Here is a 26,337-nt window from a genome sequence, read left to right on the forward strand (position 1 = left end):
TTGTGATAAGCCGTTGAAGCCGGTTTAGAATCGGCGAAATCGTCAAAATCGCGCCATATTCAGTCATACGCATTAATTTGGTTGATAACTCTGGTAAATGGTTGGAAGCTGTAATACAATATGTATTTAACTATTTATGCATAGATAAAAGAAGAGTATATTTATTTACGTATTTATGAAAGAATGAAAAATTTTAAATGGTAAAAAAATATAAACTAGTGGTGTATGGCATCGTGCCTTAAGGCAATTTGCTGGAACTTCCCGTACCGTAATGAAATATTTGAGGAATATTAAATGTTTTCAAATAGATTATTATAAATACTGTAACTTATATATGTTTATAGAAAACTAAATATACAAGACTTAATCAATCGAATTTAAAATGAAGAACTTTATCTAATATTTATAAGAATTATAAACTGAATTACAAACTTATAATTATTTATTTAAAGTATATAAGTGAGCTTTAGAACTTTAGCTAGACTAGCTGTAAGTGGAATTCTGTCTTAAGGCAATTAGGGCATCGTGCCTTAAGGCAAATTGCTGGAACTTCCCGTACCAAAAATTATTATTTTTTTAAAAAACGATTAACATTTTTGAAAAAAAAATTACTTCGAAAAAATAAGATTTTTGAGAAACTATAAATTTGACAAAAAATTACTTTTTTTTGAAAAAAAAATTGAAAAAAAAAATTTTTTAATTTTTTTTTTTTAAATCTTTTTTTTTGAAAAAAAAAAATGTTTTCTTTATTTTGACATATGTTGGAAGATCTAAACTTTTTTTCAAAGCAATCGTACTGCTTTAAATGCATAGAGACAAAATATAAAGCGCGTAAGCGCCGCGTCGCTGTCTAACGGGTGAACATTGGTACGGAACCCATAGAAATGTAAACAAAATTTATACTTATTGTTAAAATCTCTATAAAATATCTGATAATTTGATGTGCATTTGTCTAATGATCATTTTTGACCGCCAAATGGCATTTTTTTTTACTTTTTTCGTTATATCTCCGAAACCGCTAAACCTGCCCATATAAAATTTTGATCAAATCTTCATCTTGTCAATACAAGTCAAATGTTTTTTGAATTATTAAAATCGGACGCTCCGTTCTATTAAAAACTGAGGTACCGTTTTTAGCACTTTTTGCCCCATATCTTTGGAACGGCTAGACCTACCTCCGCCAAAAACTAATCAGCACGTCTCCTTATCAATACGGATCGAATGTTTTTTAAATTATTCAAATTGCTTCATCCGTGTTCCCGAAATCGTCGACGAAAATTTGTATCCGCACACACATACATACTACGCACACACACACACACACACACACACACATCCATTTTTTCTAAGGTATGCCAAAATATTCAGAAACCTCTGAAACGTAAAAATATATAAAAATTTTCATTTTCGATTTTTTTGCGATTACTATAACTTACCCTACGGGAAGTTAAAAAAAATAAACTTGGATTTATTTTCGATATTAAATTTTTTATCCAAAAGCAATCGTTCCGTCAACACAAGCAGAAAGTTTTTTGAATCATTCAAATCGGATGCTTAGTTCACTCAAAAACTGCCATTTTTAGCACATTTAGCTCGGTATTTTCGAAACGGTTGGGCCTGCCTTTACCAAAAACTAATCACCACTTCTCCCCATGATTACGAATTGAATATTTTTTGGATCATTCAAATTGAGTGCGCTGTTCTCTCAAAAACTCGATTTATATTTTCTGCACTCTTTGCTCCGTATCTCCGAAACGGCTAGACCAGCCTTTGCCAAAAACTAATCAGCACATCTTCCTATCAATAGGAATCGAATGTTTTTTGAACCATTCAAAATCGGTTGATACGTGCGCCCGAAAACGTGGACGAAAAATTGTATCCATACACACACACACGCACCCACACGTCCATTTTTTCTGAGGTATGCCAAAATGTTCAGAAACCTTCAAAACGTGAAGATATGCAAAAATTTTCAATTTAGATTTTTGGACGATTACAATAACTAACCCTACGGAAAGTTAATAAAAATAATATTCTTACTATAATTATAGTTTTATATATGCGTTTAATACCACATTTCCTATGACATTTATCAAAAGTCTCAAATGGAGTCATATAATTCTAACAGCTAGATAGCCTTACAATAAAATAAATAGCCTTACAAATAAAATCATTTTCTTTTTCAAACAAAAAAGAGGTCTCAAACATTATTTTGTTTAATTAACTATTTTTGGTTCGTTTTTGAGAAGCTATTAGGTTTTTTTAATATTCTATAAGCTGTTGTGATGATTATTCCCTTAGGGTGAGTTACAGTAATCGTCAAAAATCGAATTTTTTGCATAAATTTACGTTTCAAACGTTTCTGAACACTTTGGCATATCTTAGAAAAAATCGAAATGTGTATGTGGGTGTGTATGTGTGTGCATACAATTTTTCGTCCACGATTTCGGGCGCACGGATCAACCGATTTGAATAATTCAAAAAACAACCTATTACTATTGATGGGGGTGGGGGGCGTGTTGATTAGTTTTTGAAAAAGATAATCCAGCAGAGCTAAATGTGATTTTTTTAATATTGAAAATTATTCGGAATTTCATTTCAATTCTAGATAAAATTCTAAATTTCAATCATATATTTAAAATAAATAATTTTAACTTTGCAATTCAGCTTATTTAATTCTTAGAAATATGAGGTAAAATCGTTCATTCTAAATAGTACTCCCTAATTAGAATGCATATACGAAAATTGTTTACGACATACAAAATATAAACTATTATCTTATAAAATATAAATTAAATTGAGGGATTTTAATTCCAAATAAAATATAAAAGGGTATATAAGGATATAAGTGTGTCATGATCATGTAACAGTTTTTATTGTACCTTGGGGGTACTTTTATTGCGACTTTACCCCCTCAATAAAAAAAGTTAATAATGCTCTTATACTAGATTATAGATAATGATCTAGAGTAATAAATTAAAGCATAATAAAACATATTTTATGAGTTATAATTAATTATACGAGCGTAATTATAATTATCCAAAAATCGGTTCAGCTATTTTCATGTTTTTGGCATTTAAAGTCATTTTGAACATTGTATTATAAAAATCAAAGGTTTACTTTTCAAAAACCCATAAGCAAAAATTAAAAATCTAAAAGCTAAGCTTAATTAAAAATCTCTTACGAAAATCTTCAGTAATTCGATTTAATTTATCCTGCAAAATAATAAAATTATGTAATTATTTACATGGTATACTCGTATAAACTAAAATAAATGCAAGCAAAAATTAAGTTCAAAAATATGTTTATTTACACAAAAACAGGTTTCAGCGAAATTTCTAAGGTCGTTAATTTTCCTTTATACAAAATAATGCGATTGTTAATATTGAAAGTATAATTTAAACTAATCATGTGCTCCTAAAATATAGTTTTGAACTGGTTTGGGTTAATTGAATTACAGATATATTAATTCATTATCCTGTTGATATATTAGAAACTGCCTCAATAAAAACAACAATTAAAATCATTACAGTTCACGTTATCCATTATCATTTGATTATATATTTTTAATTTTTATTTCAAAGTTTTGCGTTCTTGTTTTATTACAATTATTACTTTTTTCTTTCTTTGTTTTATTACAATTATTACATTATTATTTTTCACTTCTTCCTGGTATGTTATGTAGGGTAGAGCGGGTCTTAAAGATCCGCGGATAAAGAGGTCTACTCTCATTATCTTAAAAATAAGTAAAGTATGGCATTTTTAAATGTTACTATTTTAAAGTAGCGGGCAAATGATATATAACTAACCATTGCCTTAAAACGATCGATTATCACGAGATAAACTTCCACATTGTCAAAATTTTTACCAAAGTATTTTTTTAAGTTGTTAGTTTCTTGGTTTTGAGAAATGTTGTTTAGTTTACGATATCTCAATATAATTTTTGAGAAAACATTATTTAGATACATTAGCATACATTACTCAGGTGTAGTTGGGGTATGAAGAGCCAACTTTATTTTTACACTGGCAACGGTGTAAACAAAAAAATGGCTAATAAAATGTAGTTAAAATGAGTTTTGCTATTGCTAGTTTTATTATTGAAACATTTTGAATGAAAATGCTTTTTAAATATCTGAAATCGGTTCAGGCGCTTTTGAGCAAACGTCGATGAAAGTTCTAATTTTGACAAATGCCAAAAACACCATACTAACTTTTGCAAACTTTGACGAATTTTTAAAGCTAAACCAGTTGTCGTAGGGCCGTAATATTTTAGTATGATCTAGAAGACTATGGTATCTACCGCCAAAAAAATAATAATAAAAATCGTCGAATTTTTTTTTTTTAAAACTTTATTACAAGAAAACGGCCCGGCTGATCTCTACCAAAAACTAATCAGCACCATTCCCAATCAATATCTTTCGAACGGTTTTTGAATTTTCAAAATCGATTCAGAATTGCGGTCTAAAACGTAGACGAAAAATTTTTCACTTTTCTGCGATTTATAAAGAAACGGCTTGACCGATAGTCGCACAAAATTGACAAACAATAGTCCTCATCGAGATACATCGAGTGGCTTTTAAATTTTTGAAATCGGTCCAGCCGTTTTCGAGAAAACGTCGATTTACGGCAAAAAATCTGTTCACATACACGCGCACACACACACACACATACTTTTTCCAAATTTGGTCTCATTCGATTCAGAATGGCTTGAAACGTCGAGAAAACATAAAATTAGCAATTCAGATTTTTTTATGAAAACATAAACTTCTACTTCGGGAAGTTAATAATAAAAATTAACAACAAATATCGAAAAATGGTCATAATTTCACCCAAGCTCTAGGCTGCACTTGAAAGCTCATATTTTTTAAAGTATGATGTTAAAATGTCAAAAGATTTTTTTTGTTTCAGGACAGTTATTAATGTCCGTACTATCACCCTGTTTCAGCTTGACATAAAATGATATTTTATTTTTTAGATAATTGTAAAATTAAATTATAATTTTTAGTAAAACATGTAAACGGCTAATAATTAGCCAATTACCTGATTAGTGAACAGGAGACTAAATAAATGTATATTAAACAAAATGTACATAAATTCAAAAATGGTCCCGTAACAGCATCCACGTGCTGATACGAGATCGTTAAATCGAAAAGAAGTTGCCCGATTGATGATGATAATGATGAACGTCTATCGCCTCTTTATCGCATGATCGTGGTCGCGTCTGTCGCGAATCCGATGTCGAATCAATCGCCGTCCGTACGCGGCGCAGTTTACTACGGTCCGTGCAATAGACCATCAAGTGACTGCTTTAATTCCGAATGATAAAAATTAATTAAGATTAAAAGTATTTACATACATTAAACGCAAAAATTAAATCTCATCTCCTCTTTTATGTGCAGTTTACTTGATTGTCGTTCGGAAAAAAAATCAAAGTTCGTCGAGCGCGTGGTGACTAATGTCTGTTGTACCGGCGGCGTGACAACATCTTTTAAAAAATTATTTCAGTTTGAAATTAAAAATTTTATTTTTTAAATAATTTTGTGAAAATATTTATCATAACATATTTTATAAAAATTTAATATTGTTGAATTGTGATAATTAATTATGAATTCGTACTTGTTAACATTACTCTTGGCACCGTTCATCATCTCGATCTGCTCAGCTGATTATGTCGATCGAGGAAAAACTGAAGGTAAATAACAATTATTTTCATTATAGTCATATTATCACTAATATGAAATCACTTGTGGTGAGAATATATGAAGAAAAAATAATTAATAATAGAGATATAAAGATTTCCTGTAGGTATAATCGGAAGATTCAACTCTGATGTGATTCTAATTTCTGATGTTTTTGTTTCAAAGATGTAGAACTAATATTTTGAAAATAACATCGAAGTATGTTAATTATGCATGTATAACATTTACATTGTATAATTGATTTAATAATGTTTTCATAATAAGTTATGCTTTCTTATCAAATATTTTGTATAAGAAATTTCTATATTTTATTTAATAACACTTTTAAATGATAATATCCGCGGATAAAGAGGTCTTTAATGTACATATATATATATATATATATATATATATATATATATATATATATGAATATATATTTTTTCTATTTATTAATTCCAATTTGTCTTTACACAATAAAAAAATAAGACATTCAGTAATTTTGAAGATATCGAAGCATTTAGTAAGCCGAAGTTTCCGAAAAGTTGCTATAGGGATAACTGAAGTAAAGCGCGTTCATAGCGAAGAAATATTAAAAAATTTCAAGAAAATTATATAAAAACACTTATCGATTTAGTTTTATTCTGCATCTGTTTGTCTTGTAGTATAGAATATGTGTGAATATTTAAATGTTAAAATGCAAAATACGGATAGGTCTGAACAAATTTGATATTTTCATAAAAAAACCGTATAAAGTAATATAAATTGTTAAAAAGGTCTCAAAAGTTCTTCTTAGTTTTTCTTCCATATACAGCAAATTCGAATTTTGAACGGTTTGACCTGTAGGCGAGTTGCAGTCGAAAAATTCAAGGAAAATTGGAAACTCCAAAGAAAATTATATAAACACACATATAAAATTATATATCTAAATATTCACCTTTGATAAATTAAAATTTAAATTGTTTAAATTTAAATTGTTCAGTTGAAGTGAAATTAAAAACTTAAATTATAGATAAATATAATAAATAGCAAATTAATACCAAAATATATAAATAAAATAAATGAAAAAGTAATATATGTTTTTTTACTACATTTTTGTAAAAGCAAACAAATATTTATTTTCATATAATTATTAATAATTATTACTATTTCTTTCTACTTTCGGTGTAAGTTATTTGATCCCTTCAAACTATAAAATACATGAATTTTTTTTTTAAATTACACGCATTTTAAAAATGTTTATTTATTAACTATTCAAATATTTAAAAAAAGTAAATAAAACCAAACGTAGCAAATAATTTGAGATCTTTAGTTCGTGTTAGAAATATGATATCAACAGCACGTGTAAATTCTAGTATTATTTTGATTTGTTTGTGTAATATGAAAGGAAATGCAATATATTTACTTACATTAGTAAAAATTATTTAAAACTTTTTATGGTCCATCTTTTTCATATGGGCCATAAAGATTTGGACGATATTTTCTATAATGAATCTAACTGTAGGGAAAAATCTTAACATGAAACAAATTACAACCAACTAAATGAAATTGAGGAGAATCCATTTTCAGCCTCGCTTGTATTTTCACTTTCATAAAACATTTGCTTTAATAAGGACTAATATAAAGATCATTTTTTTATTTGTTAAATCATCTATCTACATAAGAAATTAAATCAATTGTTCACAAAGTACACAAAAATTAGTTTAAGAACAACGACCAGTTATGCAGTTATCTACAAAAAAAGAAAAAATAGGTAAAGTGGATTTTTAATAATTAACAGGCATAAAATAAATCATTAAAACTGTGTTTTAATTTTTAACTTACCCTTAGAGTAAGTTATAGTAATCGCAAAAAAATCGAAAATAATTTTGGAACACCTTAGAAAAAATGGATGTATGTAGTGTGTATATGTGTATGTGTGTGCGGATACAAATTTTCGTCGACGATTTCGGAAACACGGATCAACCGACTTGAATAATTCAAAAAACATTTTATTTGTATGGACAAAATAAGAAAGCAGGACTAGCGGTTCCAGAGATCGATTGAAAAAAAATGCTATTTGGAGGTCAAAAATGATCATCAGACAGATGCACATCAAATGATCAGATATTTTATAGAGCTTTTAATAATAAGAACAAATTTTGTTTACATTTTTTTGGGTTCCGGGCCAATGTTTATCCGCAATGCGGCGCATACGCGCTTCGATATTTCTTCTCTAAAACAGCCACGCAGTACGACTGCTTTGAAAAAAAGTTCAAAATTTTCAGAAAAATTCAAAGTATAAAATAATTCAAGATATAAAAAAAATCAAATTTTTCAAAAAAGTAAAGATTTTTCAAAATGTTCAATATCTCCTTTTTTTTTCAAAGCTTTCAAAAAATTTTGAAGTATTTTACTACATTTTATTGTTTTTTCCCCCTTTTGTCTTTAGTTTTATATTAGCTTTTTGTTTTATATTAGCTCTAGTAGATACGCCACTGGTGGTATCTACTAATTTGTAAACAACTAATTGTTAACAACTTGTCAGCATTCTCTGCTAAATGTAATTATATATATGGATTGCAATATAAAATTAAAATTTAAAAAAAAAAAAAAAAATTAAATTAATTTTTGGTACGAGAAGTTTCAGCAATTTGCCTTAAGGCACAATGCCGTGCACCACTAGTTTCGTCATAAATTTGATCTCGCAACTTTATTGTTAGACCATAGATCAATTAGCCTGTTTACTATATCTAAAGAGTACCTCATTTCTTATTATGAAAGAATAGGAAATAAAACAATAAAGTTCCAAATAATTATAGTATTAGTAATTCGTTTAATCCAATTTATTCACTGTTATATTTGTGCGGTACTACCTGACGTTTGATCATTTCTAATAATAGAAATTAGAAATTACTTGAAACAATTTTTGTTGTTTTGTTTTATATTGCAATACTTGAAATTGAATGTTATCTACCATCACCCCATGGAGGTCATAATAACAAATTTTAAAACGCACGCAACAGTTCACAGTTTAATTGAATTTCAATGCGTTTTACATGTAGTTTTAGTTTCTAAGGAAAGTAATTCTTAATAATCTATATTTACAAATACACTTAAATTTTTAATATAATTTTTCACTCATTATTTTTACTATTTCATTAACTTCCCGTAGGGTAATTCACAGTAATCGCAAAAAATCAAATAGGAAATTGTTGCATATATTTACTTTTCACATCCTCTGAACATGTTGGTATACTTTAGAAAAAATGATGTATGTGTGTGCGGACACAAAATTCAAAGAAGGTTTCGAAAACACAGATCAACCGATTTGACTGATTAAAAAGATTCGATTCCTATTAACGGGGAGACGTGCTGGTTAGTTTGGCAAAGACACGTCTAGCCGTTTCGAAAATACGAGGCAAAAAGTGCCGAAAATGACAATTCAGTTCTTGAGATAACGGAGCGCCTGATTTGAATAATTCAAAAAACATTTCACTTATATTGTCATAGTGAAGAATTCATTAAGTTTTTGAGAAGACAGGTCTAGCGCTTTCGGAGATCCAAAGAAAAGAGTAAAAAATGCCTTTTGCGGTTAAAAATTATCAATAGACATATGCACATGATTTTATATAAATGTTAATGTTTCCATTGCTTTAGGTTCCCTACATAGACCTTATGACACATATATTATAAGGTCTTATAATATATGTAATGTAAGGTCTGTAGTTCCGTACCAAGATTTATAAAGTTTAACGGTCTACACAGCGCTACCGCGCTTCGAGATTTTGTCTCTAAAACAGCTACGCAGTGAAACAATGATTATTTTCTGGGGTAGGCAAGATTCAGTGGTTTCAAAATGTTGAAAAATAAAATAAAATTTTTCCATAAATTTCAAAATTTTTAAAAACTTACAACATTAATAAAAACGATCAAACAAATCTCATGTTTTCACAATTTTTAAATTTGTTTAAAGCTTTTAAAAACTTTAAATTACGGTACGGGATGTTCTAACAATTTGCCTTAAGGCATGATGCCATTTACCACTATTTTCATGTGATTTATGCATCTATATTCAAGCGTGAGCATTGAATTTTTTAACTTTCTTATAAGAAAACTGGCTGATTTAGCTCAAGGATCTGACCGAAGATTTTGTGTTTTTTGATGTTTATATATAGAGTCATACAATTATGTTTTTCTAGCAGATTTGTATCAGTTACCTCCTTTATCAGTTTCAACTCAATTCTTCAAAAAAATATTTACTGATTGAAAAAGCTGCAAATTGCTTTCCATATCTAAAAGAGCATCATTCAATCCAATAAGTTGAATTGATCGGTTATTTCACGCATGGTTTATAAACAAATACTATTAAATTTTTTATGGTAAAAATAAAATTATTTTTCGAACAACCTAGTATGTTTAAATAAAATTCGTCTGTCGGCCACACTTGTTACAATCAATATTTTATCAATACAAAATAATATCAACAAAGATTTATACTGTCCAATTTTATGTAAATCAACAAGCAAAGGTAACATCTCCGTACATGTTTTCGAAATAAGAAACAGAGTTGATTTGAAAATAAGCGGGTAGATATATTCTGGGAATCAAATTGATTAATTTTATATGTTGATCATAATTACCTATCGCTACCAACGTCGCCTATAGATGACATCTACTGATTGTGTGTACGAGTGTCGCCTATAGACGACATCCTGTGTGTTGACTCTTGTATCAAGACTCGTCACTGTATGTTAATAATTAGAAGTTGAAAATTCTTATTTATTATAATTGGTAGTACCTGCTTTATTAACGTAATTTTTAAAGTAGGGTTATTGTTAAAAATACAATTTCAATTCTAGAAATTTTGAAGTCATGATTACCTGTGCACAACAATATGAAAAATAGTAATAGTAAAATATTAAGCTCATTTTGGACTAGATTATCATAGAAAAATGCAATAGACAGTTAAAATTTACAATAGACTCAAACAATTATTTATATAGAATTCACATACAAACAAATTTTGCAATATTCATATTAATATTGATAATAATATAATTACAATTATATTTTTGCAATAGTAAATTTCCATTATTTGAAATTATGAGCAAAATTTTAATATTTTATTAATTTATCATTTATTTATTGGAACGTGTCTGATTTTTGTCGCCGTATTGATTTAAAAATATAACTGATTTCACTTGTAACATTGTAAAATGTTGCATAATTCAAAGTGGAACTAAAAGTTACTGAATATCATTAAAATCACAAGCTATGTCCAAATTTTCCGCAATTTTTCTTGATAACTTATTGTTAGACATCTATAATTGCCATTTCAAGAAAGCAATAAACTACTATATTATTTTGATTATTTATTATCAATGTAAAATTAATGGTTTTTAAATAATCTAAATCTATTTATTGACAATTATTTTTAGTCAAACACAAAATTATCTATTGGTGTATGGCATCGTGCCTTAAGGCAAATTGCTGGAATTTCTCGTACCGTAACGAAATGTTCGAGGAATATTGAATGTTTTCAAATAGATTATTACATTGCCTAATATTTATAAGAATTATATAAACTGAATTACAAAGTTAAAATAATTTATTTAAAGTATATGAGTAAGCTTTAGACTTTAGAGCTTTAGCCAGAATTGAAATTAAAATCTGAATTATTTTCGATATATATATTAATTATAATAATTTTGAAATAAATAAATCCAAAAGCAATTGTTTTGTCAACACAAGCAGTTTTTTCAAAAACTGCAATTTTTTGTACATTTAGCTCTGTATCTTCGAAATGGCTGGACCTACCTTTGACAAAAACTATTCACTTCTCCCAATCATTACAAATTGAATGTTTTTTGGATCATTCATAAGGAATACTCCGTTCTCTCAAAAACTCGATTTGTATTTTCTGGATTTTTGCCAAAAACTAATAAGCACATCTCCTTATCAATAGGAATCAAATGTTTTTTGAATCATTCAAATTGGTTGATCTGAAACGTGAAAATATGCAACAATTTTCATTTTCGATTTTCGGCCCATAACTATAACTTACCCTATGGGAAGTTAATTATGTGTTTACCTACATGTTTTTTTTTACTGCGGATAATGGGAAAATGATCCTGGTTGTGAAGATAGTCAACGATTCTGTATTCTTGATGGATTTTAGTAACTCATCTCACGGATAGTTCACAAATCTATAAATTGTTGATCTTTATAAAATTTTATGGCGTTTAAATGAGACCTCATTATTTTGAAAAACATCGTATCATTCAACAAAATCATCAATATCACTGCATAAATTAAAATCGTCTACGTTAATGTTTCGCAAGAAATGCTTAAAAATGAAAATATCAAAACCTATTATATCTAATCGAACATTCGAATAGCAAGACATAACATAAAGATTTCGTTTTATAGTAATTACAGAATAAATATAAAATAAATCATGCAATAGGCAACATTGTGCAGATAATGTTTTTATCATCAAAGCAATTCAATTAATTCTTATGAGTTTATCACATGTTATTTACGTACACAAAAACATCGAATATTTAACTATGAACGTGAGTCTAACGATAATCTTATTATTAATAAGATAATAAAGTAAGAAAATAGTTGTTTCTATGTATCGTAAACAAATTTCTGCGACTTTGTTTTTTTAATAAATAAAATACTCTATCTCTATCAAAATTTGATATTCGAAACATGCATATAAAAATATGACCTGTGTTAAAAATTTCATAACTTTGAAATAAATTGAAAACTTTAGAAAAACAGTTTTTTTTTAAGAAAAATGCCATTTTCTAGACCTACGGGAATTTTAAAAATTCTAAAATTTATGTAAGAATTTCTAATCAAACATATGAACCAAAGGGTCTTACTCAGTAGTTAAAACAATTTTTCACAGGCTAAACTTGAAAATTATTTATACATTATATTATATTGTATATATTATTACAAACTCTATGTAAAAACCAGTGGTGCGTGGCATCGTACCTTAAGGCGAACTGCTTCAACTTCAAAACTTTGAAATACATAATTAGATTTTTGAGAATTTTGAAATTTTTGAAAAAATTGGACTTTTTTAACAAAAATGATTTTTATTTATAATCTAAATTTTTTTCAAAGCAAAGAAGATTTTAAAATGTTTCTTGCATCATTCAAATCGAACACTGTGTTCTCTCGTAACACTGAATTACGACTTTTGGCTCTTTTTGCCCCGTATCTTCGAAAAGGCTGGGCCTGTTTTTACTAACTAACTCAATCAATCAACAAGTTTCTTCATCCATAGGAATCGAATGTTTTTTGAATCATCCAAATCGGCTGATCCGTGTTTTCGAAATCGCCGACGAAAAATTGCATCAACATATGTACCTACACACATACACCCACATACATCCATTTTTTAAGGTATTCTAAAATGTTCAGAAGCCTTTGAAACGTAAAAATATATAAAAATTTTCATTTTCGATTTTTTTGCGTGTACTATAATTTACCCTACGAAAAGTTAATAACACATAATCATAACATTATTAATAGTAATAAATAAACTCAATATATTATGATATTTTTACATATGATATCAAGCCCCCATGATAATTTAAGTTTCATTGTATATTTTTGCATATTCGAATAAAATCTTTAGATCTCATTTTGGGATCAATCAATTTAGAGAAAACAAAAGAGCGAATTTTTTGTGATATATTTTGAGTTTATTATAATTCATTTATAATAAATAGTAAATTGTTCAATATGTCCCGGCTATGGGTCAGAAATCCAGAACTTACGCAAACATTTTCCAGAAAAATAAAAAAAATATCAATGTTTCCATTATATTTCAACCCCAATAAACATAAGACAAAATCATATTTTTTACACAAAAATTGGGTGTAGGAGCGATTCTTTCAGTTCGTCAGATCATATTGTTGAATAATTTAGTGAAGTATGTCATAAGTCTTATAACTTACAGAGGCTTACTATATAAACCCGCGTAATTTCCAGGTCACATTCCAAATTTTTCAATATTGTATCAAATAATTATGACTTATTTCGTGAAATGAATCATAAATCTTAATTCTATAACATTGTCAAGACAAGCAAAATCAATATTTATAACCTTTGCTAAGCTTTTCAACCTAAAATAACACATAAGTGTTATTCATAATTTTCATATATAGAAGGGCAAACATTATATGCCGCGAAAACTTGAAAGTCACACAATTCATTATTACCAAACAATTTGTTTGAACAGAATAGTTTAAACAGAAACGACCTATAGAGGATTAACTCCACAGAGTAATGTTAAATAAATAAATTATAAGCACAAAATCATTAATGCATTCCCAGTTAATTCCCAGATTTCTTCCCTAATTTTAGCCACCTCAACAAGCTTCAGAAAATTTGGGATGACAAAGATATAAAAAAAACTTATTTTTATTTTAGTAATTCTATTAAAGCTGTTGAAACATGTAACTTCATGTATTTCCAGACACAAACTTTTGGTTGAAAGTGGGCCAAGATAATTTGAAAAGAGTGCTCCAAATGAAAGAATCGAGATCCCCAGTTGCCAAAAATGTGGTGATCATGATTGGCGACGGAATGGGGATGACTACAATAACAGCAAGTAGAATATATAAAGGACAGAAAACTAAAGCTGCCACGGGAGAATCATATTCTTTGTCCTTTGATAAATTTCCAAACATCGGTTTGTCAAAGGTAAGATCCACTATAATATTTCGTTGGTATAGTATTGAGCGCAACAATGTCTTTGGTTTCTTAAATCGTACATATATACTTATATACCCTGACAATGTCCATTTTTTCATCAAATCCATCTATCGAATATAAATTTTTGGAAGGCCCATTGATTGCATCTTATGGGCCTCAATAATTAAACTAGTTGTCATTAGCATTTTGCCTTAAGGCAAGTTGCATTGATTTCCCGATACGTATAACCTAATCAATTTTATAAATAAGAATTAAGATTAAAAAACCAGATAGACAGACTCATCGTTCTAAAGATCGGACTAGTGGTGTATGGCATTGTGCCTTAAGGCAAATTGCTGGAACTTCCCGTACCGTAATGAAATATTCAAGAAGAATTAAATGTTTTTAAATAGCTTATTATAAATTCTGTAACTTATATACCGTTTCCGTTTCTTAAACAAACATTCAAACTTTTGATCAAATGTCTTAGATATACTGACTCTTTAAAACAAATTTTAATTTGAGTTTTTTTTTTTAAATAAGTTTTTGAAAACTGAACTTTATATATAAATATAAATATTTTAATATATAAATATTTTTGATCAGATTCAAATAATGTTGTTACAGAAAACATTTTTTTAAAAATAATTTTGCGATTATAATTTATAAGGAGCAATGCCATAGTTTAATAGTAATCCTATATTGCGGTAAAAAATGAATTCTGATTTTCTATTTCACTAAAAAGGGCTCGCCCATGGGTAAATGGTTGTATGTATAGGATTTAAATCAAAGGTCCCAGGTTTGATACCCGCCTTGAGCAGCTTGATGTCAAGCAGTAGTAAACTAGTGACATTGGTTTACTTGGTAATATAGATAGCAATATATTTGTGAGTGGGCATTGCTGCATCAATAAAAAATTTACCACTATTTCAAAATAGTAAGAACAAAAAATCATCACATAGAACTATAAGAACCAACGTAGTGAGTTAAGTTAAATAATCAAAACAGCTCATATAACCCTTAAGTTCTGATCAGTGCTCAAATAATAATGACAAAAAATCGCTAAAAAAGCCACACAACCACATAACTTTAGGTAATAAGAACACAGATATTTTTTTAAAAGTTTACAGTAAACATTTGATCTGTGAATTTTGTCAAAAACGATTAAATATCTATCCTTCAATAACTTTAGCCCCAATATTTATTTTGTTTATTTATTATTTATTGATGATAATAAAGGCAATTTTCGCAACTGAAGTGGGTCACTTATAATTATCAAATTTATTGAGTCATTGGGAAATCTACAGGTCACAGGTTGCCGACCTCTGCTTCCAAATCTAAATATTTTCCACTTGATAATGAAATTTATGTTTTTTTAATTAAAAAATCCTTGACACGCATAATCCTGATAGTGGATGAAATTGTGCTATTAATAAAGATTAAAATTATATTTGGAAGAACCTTTTTGTTAAGTCTTTAAGCAATAAATGTGCCAATAAAAATTTGAAATAAGCTGTTAGTCCCATAGTCCTTGAATATCATAAAATGAAATGAGATAGGCTAATCCTGAAAAAGCATTCGGAAACAACTATGATTTTTGATAAGTATGAATTATTTTACTACATCAATCGAAATAGCGAGCGCGCACTAACAATAATTGTTGTCATTAAAAAGATTTATATGTATATAATGTTTTAATAGAAATCAGTATATCTAGTATTCTATTAGCCCTTGTGATGATTAATTTTTACTATTAAGAAGCAATCCACTAGTCGCCCTTTTCTAATTTTGATGTATTTTTGTAGAAGGCAACCAAGGATTGTTCTTGGTGATATTTCGCGGAACATGTGATTTGGATTTCGGAACCTTGTAGTTGCAATGCCAAGCCTATATACCAATTTTTTTTATATATATATTTTAACAGCAATCAGAACCTCACGTCATATGAGCTGTTGGGCTGAAACTTCTCCTTTCTTCGTATTTTTTTAGATGGTAACCCAATGGTTAATCCATCCATATTTGATGATTTTTTGTTATTAGATTTAATCTAATAGGGCTGACTTTTTATTGGTGCAGCAATGCCGAGCAAGGGCTATTTTCACTTGGAAATATATTGCTATCTATATTTCCAAGTGAAAATCGTTGTCACTGCTGCCTGACAACAGGCTGCTCGAAGTGGGTATCGAACCCTGATTCAGGTCCCGTCGCTCTTAACCGCTTACCTACGGGCGAGCCCAGCCTATATACCAATGTGCCATATATTCCTCATTTATAATATTAGGTTGTAAAAAAAGAAATCCATTATTTTTGGTTTAAAATTGTGGTTTATTGGTTTAAAACTGTTTTATGATCGATTTTTACCTCATGGGCGATGTTACGACTGTCGACATGCCAACCTGGCCAGGTCAACTTCGATCATTTCTTCAATTTTATCGACATTTTCGGCAACCGGCCTACCAGTGCGAGGTGCATCCATAGATAAAAGAAGAGTATGTGCATCTTTAACATCAAAAATTCCTGAACGGAATCTACAAAACCAAAATTGTACATAAATGGCTGTTACAGTATCGGAACCATAAACCCCATTCACAATTTTAGTATGATGTACGGAGTTTTCTCTTTGTTCACTTCCATTTATAATACCCTGTAAATCATAACTGAATGCACCAAACAGAAAACAGCAAAAAATTTTTTTCAATTGCAAAATGTCACCTTTCCAATGAGCATAGATTTAAAATTTAAAAACAATATTTAACTTCCCGAAGAAGAAGATTATGTTTTCATCAAAAAATCCGATTCGCTAATTTTGTGTTTTCTCGACGTTTCAAGCCATTCTGAATCTAATGAGACCAAAGGAAAAAGTATGTGTGTGTTTGTTAACAGATTTTTTGCCGTAAATCGATGTTTTCTCAAAAATAGCTAAACCGATTGCAAAAATTTAAAAACCAATCGATATATCTCGATGAGGACTAGCGTTTCTCAGTTTTCTGCGACGATCGGCCGAGCCGTTTCTTTGTAAAAGTGAAAAATTTTTCGTCCACGTTTTAGCCCGCAATTCTGAATCGATTTTGAAAATTCAAAAACTGTGCGAATTGGTTGGGAATCGTGCTGATTAGTTTTTGGTAAAGATCGGCTGGACCGTTTTCTTGTAATAAAGTGTTAAAAAAAATTTTCGACGATTTTTGTGATTTTTTTGACGGTATGGTATCCATAGTCTTATAAATCAAATCAAAATATTACGGCCCCACGACAACTCGTTTAACTTTAAAAATTCTTCAAAGTTTGCATAAATTAGTATCATTTTTTTGACATTTGTCAAAATTCGACCTTTCATTGATGTTTTCTCAAAAACGCCTAAATCGATTTCAGAAATTTAAAAGCCATTTGATGTATATCAATAGGGACTATCGTTTGTCAGTTTTGTGCGACAATCGGCTAAGCCGTTTCTTTGTAAATTGATAAAAAGTGTTAAACTTTTCGTCCACGTTTAAGCTCATAATACCGAATCGATTTTAAAAAATCAAAAACTGTTCGAAAGATATTAGTTAGGAATGGTACTGATTAGTTTTAGGTGAAAATCTACCGAGCCGTTTTCTTGTAATTAACTGTTGAAAAAAAATTTAAGCCGATTATTATGGAACTTTTTTGGCGATGTATATCATGGTCTTATAGAACTTACTGAAGTATTACGGCCTTACGACAAGTAGTTTAATTTTAAAAATTTATCAAAAGTGAGTAGTTTTTTTGATGTTTTTTACATTTAAAATTAGGCGACTTACTTGGTGCAAAGATAGAGTACTTGGTTTTAATGAACATACTAAAGACTAAACCATTAAAGTCTTACGGAAACTGGTTCAATTATGAAAATTATTGATTTTTGAAAATTTGCTTTTAGAAAATACTCCGAGTTAACGTACTTGTTCGTTTTCAAATATGTGTAATAAATCCACTCGGAATACTTTCAATCACTCGTAAATTAATTTATTTTTTATTGATTAGGTCGATTATTTACACATATCGGGAAGTTCATGTAACTTGCCTCAAGGCAAAATACCAATACCAAATAGTTAAATTTTTTAATCAAATTTGAGAAGGAAATAAGCAAAATTACAAAAGCAAACTTTCTAGATCTGAAAGCAATATTTTCCTTTGTTTAGACAATTTTTTCATTTAGATTTCTATTAAGACACAATTTTTAACAAAAATTCATATTTTCATTCTGGACAAGATTCAGAAATTTGTCAAAAAAATATATAGATGTAAGCCGCTAAAACCGATGAATTTTAATCAATAAAATTCAAGTTCCTATAGTAAGGTCACAATACATTATTTTCATGTATGGCCACGTTACATTATTTTAAATTTAAAAAACTACACGCACACACACACATATATATATATATATATATATATATATATATTTATAGATACTAATAAGTAGTTATATATTACGATATTACGGACACGTGCAGAATTTTGACCTATATTTATACTATTTTTTTAAATATGTGCCATATCTTAATTGGCCTTTGGTATTTTTTACAGAACTCGCAACTTCTAATATGTTACAATACAGATATGAGTTTTTATTACACATAAAATACACATTTACACATAAAATAAAAAAAACTATTTCATTTTTAAATGACATTGGTCAGACAATCCTGTCGGAACATAATGCCACTAGACAGAAGTCACCATAATCTAAAGTTTCATTATCTATTTTGATGAAAGTATCTGTTATAAATGCCACAGTTTCTTTAACACTTAATCTGATATACTTCATCAACTTCCCGAACGAAAGTTTATGTTTTCTCCAAAAGATTCCAATCAGCTAATTTTGAATTTTATCAATGCTTCAAGTCATTCTGAATCGTTTGAAACCAAAAATTAGAAAAATATATGAGCCAAAAAATGAGTTTATTTAAAAACGGCTTAACTGATTTCAAAATTAGAAACCAATCGATGTAACTCTATATTGACTTGCGTTAAACCATTTTTATTACACACACATATGCACATATACACAGGCATAAATACATAAAAAATTGTTTTTCCTGGTGTGGTATGTATATCTTTTAATTATCTTCTTATATATAAAAATGAATCGCAAAATGTGTTGGTAAGCGCATAACGCAACAACGCCTGGACCAATTTGACCAATTCTTTTTTAAAATTTTCATTGATGTCCAAGAATGGTTCTTACGACAAGAAAAAATCGAATAATTGTCGGGGAAACCCTAAAAACAGCTTTTCTTTTTCTCATACAAACGTTTTCTAACTAAAACGTAGAATCAATTTGAGCTTTAATGCTATTATATAAAGTTCATATTAAATTACAAGCACTCACTGTATTCTCCTTCTAAACGATTATGCGGATTTTGATAAATCCTTCTGAAGTTTGTTAAGGAAATTTTATAGGATGTATGTGATTATAAAGTACTGAGATTTATGTGCAATATTGTAGAAATAAATGGAAAAAAATGTAAAAAACGACATGTCATTGTTTGCATTGAAAACAAATGAAAACTATCATCTGCCAAAAATCTCAATTTACTTATGAACCTAGATAATATTAGAATATGTATAATAAATTTATGATTATGAATAAGAAAAATGAAATGTCTATATTATTATTGCGAAAAAGCAGCTGATAGAGCCTACCATTGATTGATGAAGCCTAGAACTTTTTAATTTCAAGTTTATGTTTTCGCTGAAAAATCCGATTTTCTAATTTTGTGTTTTCTCGACATATCAAATAATTTTTAATCGTTTGACCCCAAATTTGTAGAAGCATGTGTGTATATGCTAGAAAATCCAATTTTCTAATTCTATGTTTTCTCGACGTTTCAAGTAATTCTGAATCGTTTGACCCCAAATTTATAGAAGTATATAAATGTATATAAATGTGTGTGTGGGAATATGTACCGCCTTTTGCCACTGATCATGGAGAACAATATGCGGAGTGACAAAAGTTAATTGGGGAACATTAAAAAAAGCTGAAAAATGAATAATACAATGCAAAAATAATGAAGACTTATTGCAAAAAATTAGCGTTTATTTACACTATTTATATATATATATATATATATATATATATATTGTAGATAAAAATATTGTTACAATTAGACTATTATGCAAATAAGCGAAAGAATAATTATTGACGCCCGTTCGATCAGATATTGTATGCGAATACGTTTTTAGTCACGTATTGTTACTCTATGTATATTCTTATCAATTGTGTTATTTGTACTTCAATTGGCGACATATGATAAATATAAATTGTTTAAAATATTTAGACGTGACCGTAATACATTATGAAACCAATTAAATGTCCATTAGACGGGAACACTTAAAGTGTCGCTAAAATATTTTAATTAACAGTAAATTCATAACACCGATGCTTATTAGGGAAATGTATTTTCATTTATAATTGATTGTGGATTTTCCTTCATTTTTCATAATTAGTTCGGACATACTCAAAATTTTCCAAGACTTAATTATTTCACCATGACCATTAACTTTTGGGTTCTATGTCCAAAAATATATTTTCAGTGGTTGCTTAAGAAATTGAAAAATTAGCTTCAATTTTTGAAACGTCGATTGTATATTTTTCAATATATATATATATATATATATATATATATATATATATATTAGGCGTATCGAACTAACGAAATAGTTTACTGATTCAAGTTTTGTCTGAACATTAAATTTGAAAATGGCATTTAGACTTAAAGCAAGTTGCATGAACTTCCCGAAATGTATAATAATTGACTTAATCAACCGAAATTGAGATTTAGATATTTAGATAAAATATTTAACTGTTTATTTCAAAAATAAAGTTTTCGCTTTCAATTAAATCTAAACATTGCGATGTCCAATTGATATCACTCAAGCACATTTAAATTATCTGTAATTATATTAATTATATGGCACAGAAACGTGCTTGTATGTCCTAAAATTGTAGTTTATTATTTCAAATTTGTATGAATTGGCAATGCTTGAATTAATAATATTTTTTCAAACTTTGATGAAATGTTAAAATTAATCTACTTGTCGTAGGGCTGTAAAAGTTTAGTACGTTCTTCAGAACCATGATATATGTCAACATAAAAAGTTAGTATTATAAAGTTATAATTCAAATTTTAACTCTTTCGACTCGGATGCCGCCGCTCCGGCGGCATAGTCATTTTACCGTTGCGCTCGGATGCCGCCGCTCCGGCGGCATGATATGTTTTACCGTTAAGCTCGGATGCCGCCGCTCCGGCGGCAAATCGTGTCGGCGACGACTCGGCGCAAACTAAACTTACATTTTATTTTTTTTTATTTTTTAAAAATGAATTTACTATTACATTCATTTATTGATCGATTTATTAATTTTATAAATAAATATATAACAAAATTAATTTATTAGCTCATGATACCCATAATTCTAATAAAGATCTGTGAAGAAATGATTTTTTAAACAATATAGCATGGTTTTGAGTGCATTTTTTTTTAATTTTTAAAATTTTCTATTTTATTATCATAATAACTATATTTAAAAGCAATATAACCACATTTTGAAAAAATCCGATACAAAAAAAAATTCCGAGTTGAGAGATAAGTATAGCACTATAATATTCCGAGCGCAGCGTACCGACTGACAGTCCGACTCCCGAGTCGAAAGGGTTAATAATAAAGTAGATAACAAGAGGTTGGCAGTAAATCCCCAATGTTCAGTTATTGTCAAGAGACTTCAACAAAAGTGCAGCAAGACTATAAAAATAATGCAATCTCATTTACAATTCTATAATAATTATTTATACCTGAATTTCAGAGAAGAGTATGATATAAAAGCCACGGCAAAAACAAACCGATTAAGAATAAATTTGCAATAATTTTGCATCATAGCCAATATAAATCGACTTGTCGACACCAAATCAATCAGTATTCATTTCTCTGGTTTTATTGACTTGCATAACAGCAATAGTATTGTATTATGCAATGTTTACACGAGGAGCAGATGCTTCCACGAGGTGGAAAAGTGTGAATCACGGTAATAAAACCATGCAGTAATAATATAATCAATGAATAAATTCAAATTTGTTTGTATTTTCAAAATGTAATTATGTGCTCGTTCATGGTCAAGGGAACTACGATTAAATATTTGTTAGAGCATAAAAACAATTAGGTTAGATCCAAGTGGCATTTTGCTTTCAGACAAGTTCCATGATCTTCATGGCATGTGTGGATAGTCGTTTTAACCAATAAGATTTGAGATTTAACAACATCTGTGATAAAATTTTGAACTGTCTATTTGAAAAAGTTTTCGCTTTTCGCTAAAAACTAATTATTGCCATTTTCAACTAATATTTTTCAAACAAATTTATAATATCTATAATAGTATTAATTAAATAAAATTTATTCAACATTTTGTTGTAGAAATGTATTTTATTTAAAGACGTCAATAGTAGTCAGTACCAACATAGACTGGAATATACACACACTATTACAAGCTTTAATGAATTTTCATGATTAAACCACTTTTCACATGCTTATGATCTTTTAGGACATCCATATATAGGATGAACTCTATCACCATGTAAAGTTTTAATAAAAGCGACAAAAATTTCAATAATTAATTAAGAAGAAATCCGATCTTTCACAAAAACTAATCATTACGATTTTCAACTGATATTATTCAAACGTTTTTTTTATCTGATAATTGACAAGAAACAGCTTGGCCGATCGTTGCACAAAAGTAATCAGGATTAGTCCTAATCGAGGTTCGTCGACTGGCGTTTAAAGATTTAAAATCGGTTCAATAGTTTTCTCTCAAAAACTATATATATATATATATATATATATATATATATATATTTAATCATGATATATACTTTTAATAATAATTGAAAAAAAAGAAACATGAGATTAAAATGCATATTAGAAAGAAGCCAACGAAAATTAATCTAATAAAATAATTAACTCGTAATTCAGTCGCAATAACACCGTATGTTTGTAAAAACGTAAAAATTTAATTTGATGATAAAAAAGACAGAGCAGCTCCAAATGATCCTATTGACAGAGGCTACTGTAAAATGTATCTCTATAATTACACTCGTAGGATAAGTTATTAAAATAGACCAAAAATTTATGTAAAAATGTATGTGTAGATTTTTTGTATGTACTACATACATCTACACATACACTTTCACATAAATTTTGGAACAATTTTGTTAAACAAATTTTAATAACTAATGGTTAGATACATTTTTAGTCGAGAAATATTTCTATTTTGAGAAAAACCAAATTGTAGTTTGAAAAGCATTAAATTTGTATTGGCGGTACGAAAAATCTAAATAACAAATTATCTTATTATTTACAACGATTTTTGAAATGAGCATAATTTTTTTACACAGTGCAGAAATCGGCAAAAAATCTCTCAAATTAATCACTCCTGATTCAAATAACTCATTGTCAGTTCACCCATAATCATAATAAATAAAATAATAATGAATAAGTTTTAATATTTAATTTATGTATGACGCTTCGGAGATGTGAATCGTCTATTCTATATACATCATTACTCAACAATTGTTTATAATATTGATGTAATGACAAATTGATATAAATCTTACGCATTAGACATGTTTATATAAACATTCGAAATAATTCTAGAATGACATATCCATATAGATCTGTGAAGCCATAAGACAATCTACAATTATATAATAGGTTGTCAAATATCTCTCTTCCGCCTTTTTGTATATAACGAAGAGCAAAAAAGCGGAAGGGAGATATTTGACAACCTAATATATATATATATATATATATATATATATATATATATATATATTTTTATGCACCCTAAATAATATTGCTAGAACCCAAGTAAAAAATAATGACACAAATGCCCCAAAGTTTTTTAGAATTAAGACTATTTGAAAAATCAACTTTAAAGGATAAATTAATCATATTAGTAATTTTATTATTTGTTCTAATATGAAATGAAGAGTCTAATTCGAATAGGTGAAGTTATTGTATCATACAAATCGACAAATCGATAAATAAATAAAAATTACAACTATTTAACCAAATTGTAAGAACGTGTCTGTTTTCGACTGTATTTCTTATATTAATTCTAAATAAAAACATTTGAATGACATAAACGTATCATGATGTATGAATTTATAATTTCAAGATATAATCGAGTGATTAATTTTGACTGTGATAGCCTTTGGCCTCCTATCGTAATTGAATTACTAATTGAATCGTGATAGTATTAATAAACTCGCTATTAATTTAGAGCAATATGAATACAATGTTATATACAAATATATACATACATACATATATTGTATATATATATATATATATATATATATACATATATATTATATATATATATATATATATATATTACAAATAAGAATATACAAATAAAGAACAACAATTAATAGAACATTTTTTATTTCAGCAGTAACATACAATTATAATAATTAAAGTTATTGTGAAATGCATTTCTTTTATAAAGTTTTTTTATTAATTGTTTTCGAATTAGTTTTGTAATTATTGTGAATTATTTTTCAAATGATAATATGTCTAGTGTCAAAAAGTATTCGTATCTTTTATTAATCATAAATATTTTATTTTTCACTTATTGTTATTGAAAAATATGTTTCAGCGTCTAACAAAAATATTAACATATATTAATTATATATATATATATATATATTATATATATATATATTAGGGTGGTCCTTAATATGGACATTTTCGAATTTTCTTGCTCCCAAGGGCTCAAATGGTTCCAAATTAATAAAATACAATTCTCTGAACGTTTTAGCTCTTAATATTGTCTTTTAGATAGAGCGCAATTCAAGCAAAGTTTTGTATGGAAATAGCACGAAAAATGATTTTTCAATAAAAAATGACACGAATTTTCACTTTTAATTCATTTGTCGCTGAGTTTTACTTAAATTTTTTTTTTAATTTTCAAAAATTTTTCCATGCTATTTCCATACGAAGTTTGATTAAATTGCGCATTATCTAAAAGTTAATATTAAGTGCTAAAACTTTCAGAGAATTGTTTTCTATCAATTGGGAATCATTTGAGCCCTTGGAAGCTATCACCAATCATTTCATTCAGAAATTTAAATGTCCCAAAATTATGTAATGGTGGGTGGAAAGTTCTAACGTGATGTTCTTTTACATCATTATTATAAGGTGACCATATTTTTTTTTAAGGGGGTCTCCTCATCAGTCAGTTTCAAAAAATCGATTTTTTTATTTTGCTTCAATCGTTAGATTAATTATTTAAGAATATTCTTGCCAAGTTTGAGAGTCCAACTCAAACTAGTTTAGGATTTTACAGGTCCGAGTAGAGTCGCGCGTGGGGCAAGCGCGATCAAGCCGCGCAACTTTAAGCTTATTTTCCGAAAACCGATTTTTGTAAAATTCCGTGCACGATTAAAAATGAACGATAAAGCTACATATACAAGTAAGACACCGTTTTTTAGATAATTTTATTGTCCATAGATTGAACTAAAATATGTATTGAAATTTTCATTTTACAATGTTGTTAACGCAATTACTCCTTAAAAAGCCCTAAAAAACACATACTTTTTTAAAAAAAATGTTAAATATGTTTAAATTTCAACTTTGAACACCATAATAGTCTATGATGTTGGCAGAAAAGCCTTCTGAATAAAGAAGTATTTGCATTTTTAGTTTCAGATAAAAATTACGGCTGTACCTTGCACGGAGTTTGAGTTGTCAATCGCGAGCTGCTGCGCAAGATTGTTTATAAATCAGCCATTTTTATTTATTTTGACATACAATAATTTTATTTTGTTGAATAAATACGTGTTCAAAACTATGCAAAAGATCTTTTGTTTCTCTTGTTGTTTTCATGTTAAAAAAAAATACTGAAAAATCCCTTTTTTTGAAGCTACTGATGAGGAGACCCCCTTAA

The 26,337-nt window shown here is 28.3% G+C and overlaps 1 protein-coding gene across 1 annotated transcript in view; it reads right to left on the reverse strand.

The window, feature by feature from the left end:
• Positions 1-11,777: 11,777 nt before the first annotated feature.
• Positions 11,778-26,337, reverse strand: part of LOC113378647 (GATOR complex protein DEPDC5) — an 84,908-nt gene continuing 70,348 nt past the window's right edge. The window contains exon 25 of the mRNA XM_026619205.1: positions 11,778-11,866. The gene's annotated coding sequence lies outside the window, so the exon portion shown is untranslated. The remainder of the gene's footprint in view (positions 11,867-26,337) is intronic.

Source organism: Ctenocephalides felis, unplaced genomic scaffold, assembly GCF_003426905.1.
Source record: "Ctenocephalides felis isolate EL2017-DRISC unplaced genomic scaffold, ASM342690v1 CF-g0.4_SCAFFOLD_01886, whole genome shotgun sequence".
Taxonomy (NCBI): Eukaryota; Metazoa; Arthropoda; class Insecta; order Siphonaptera; family Pulicidae; genus Ctenocephalides; species Ctenocephalides felis.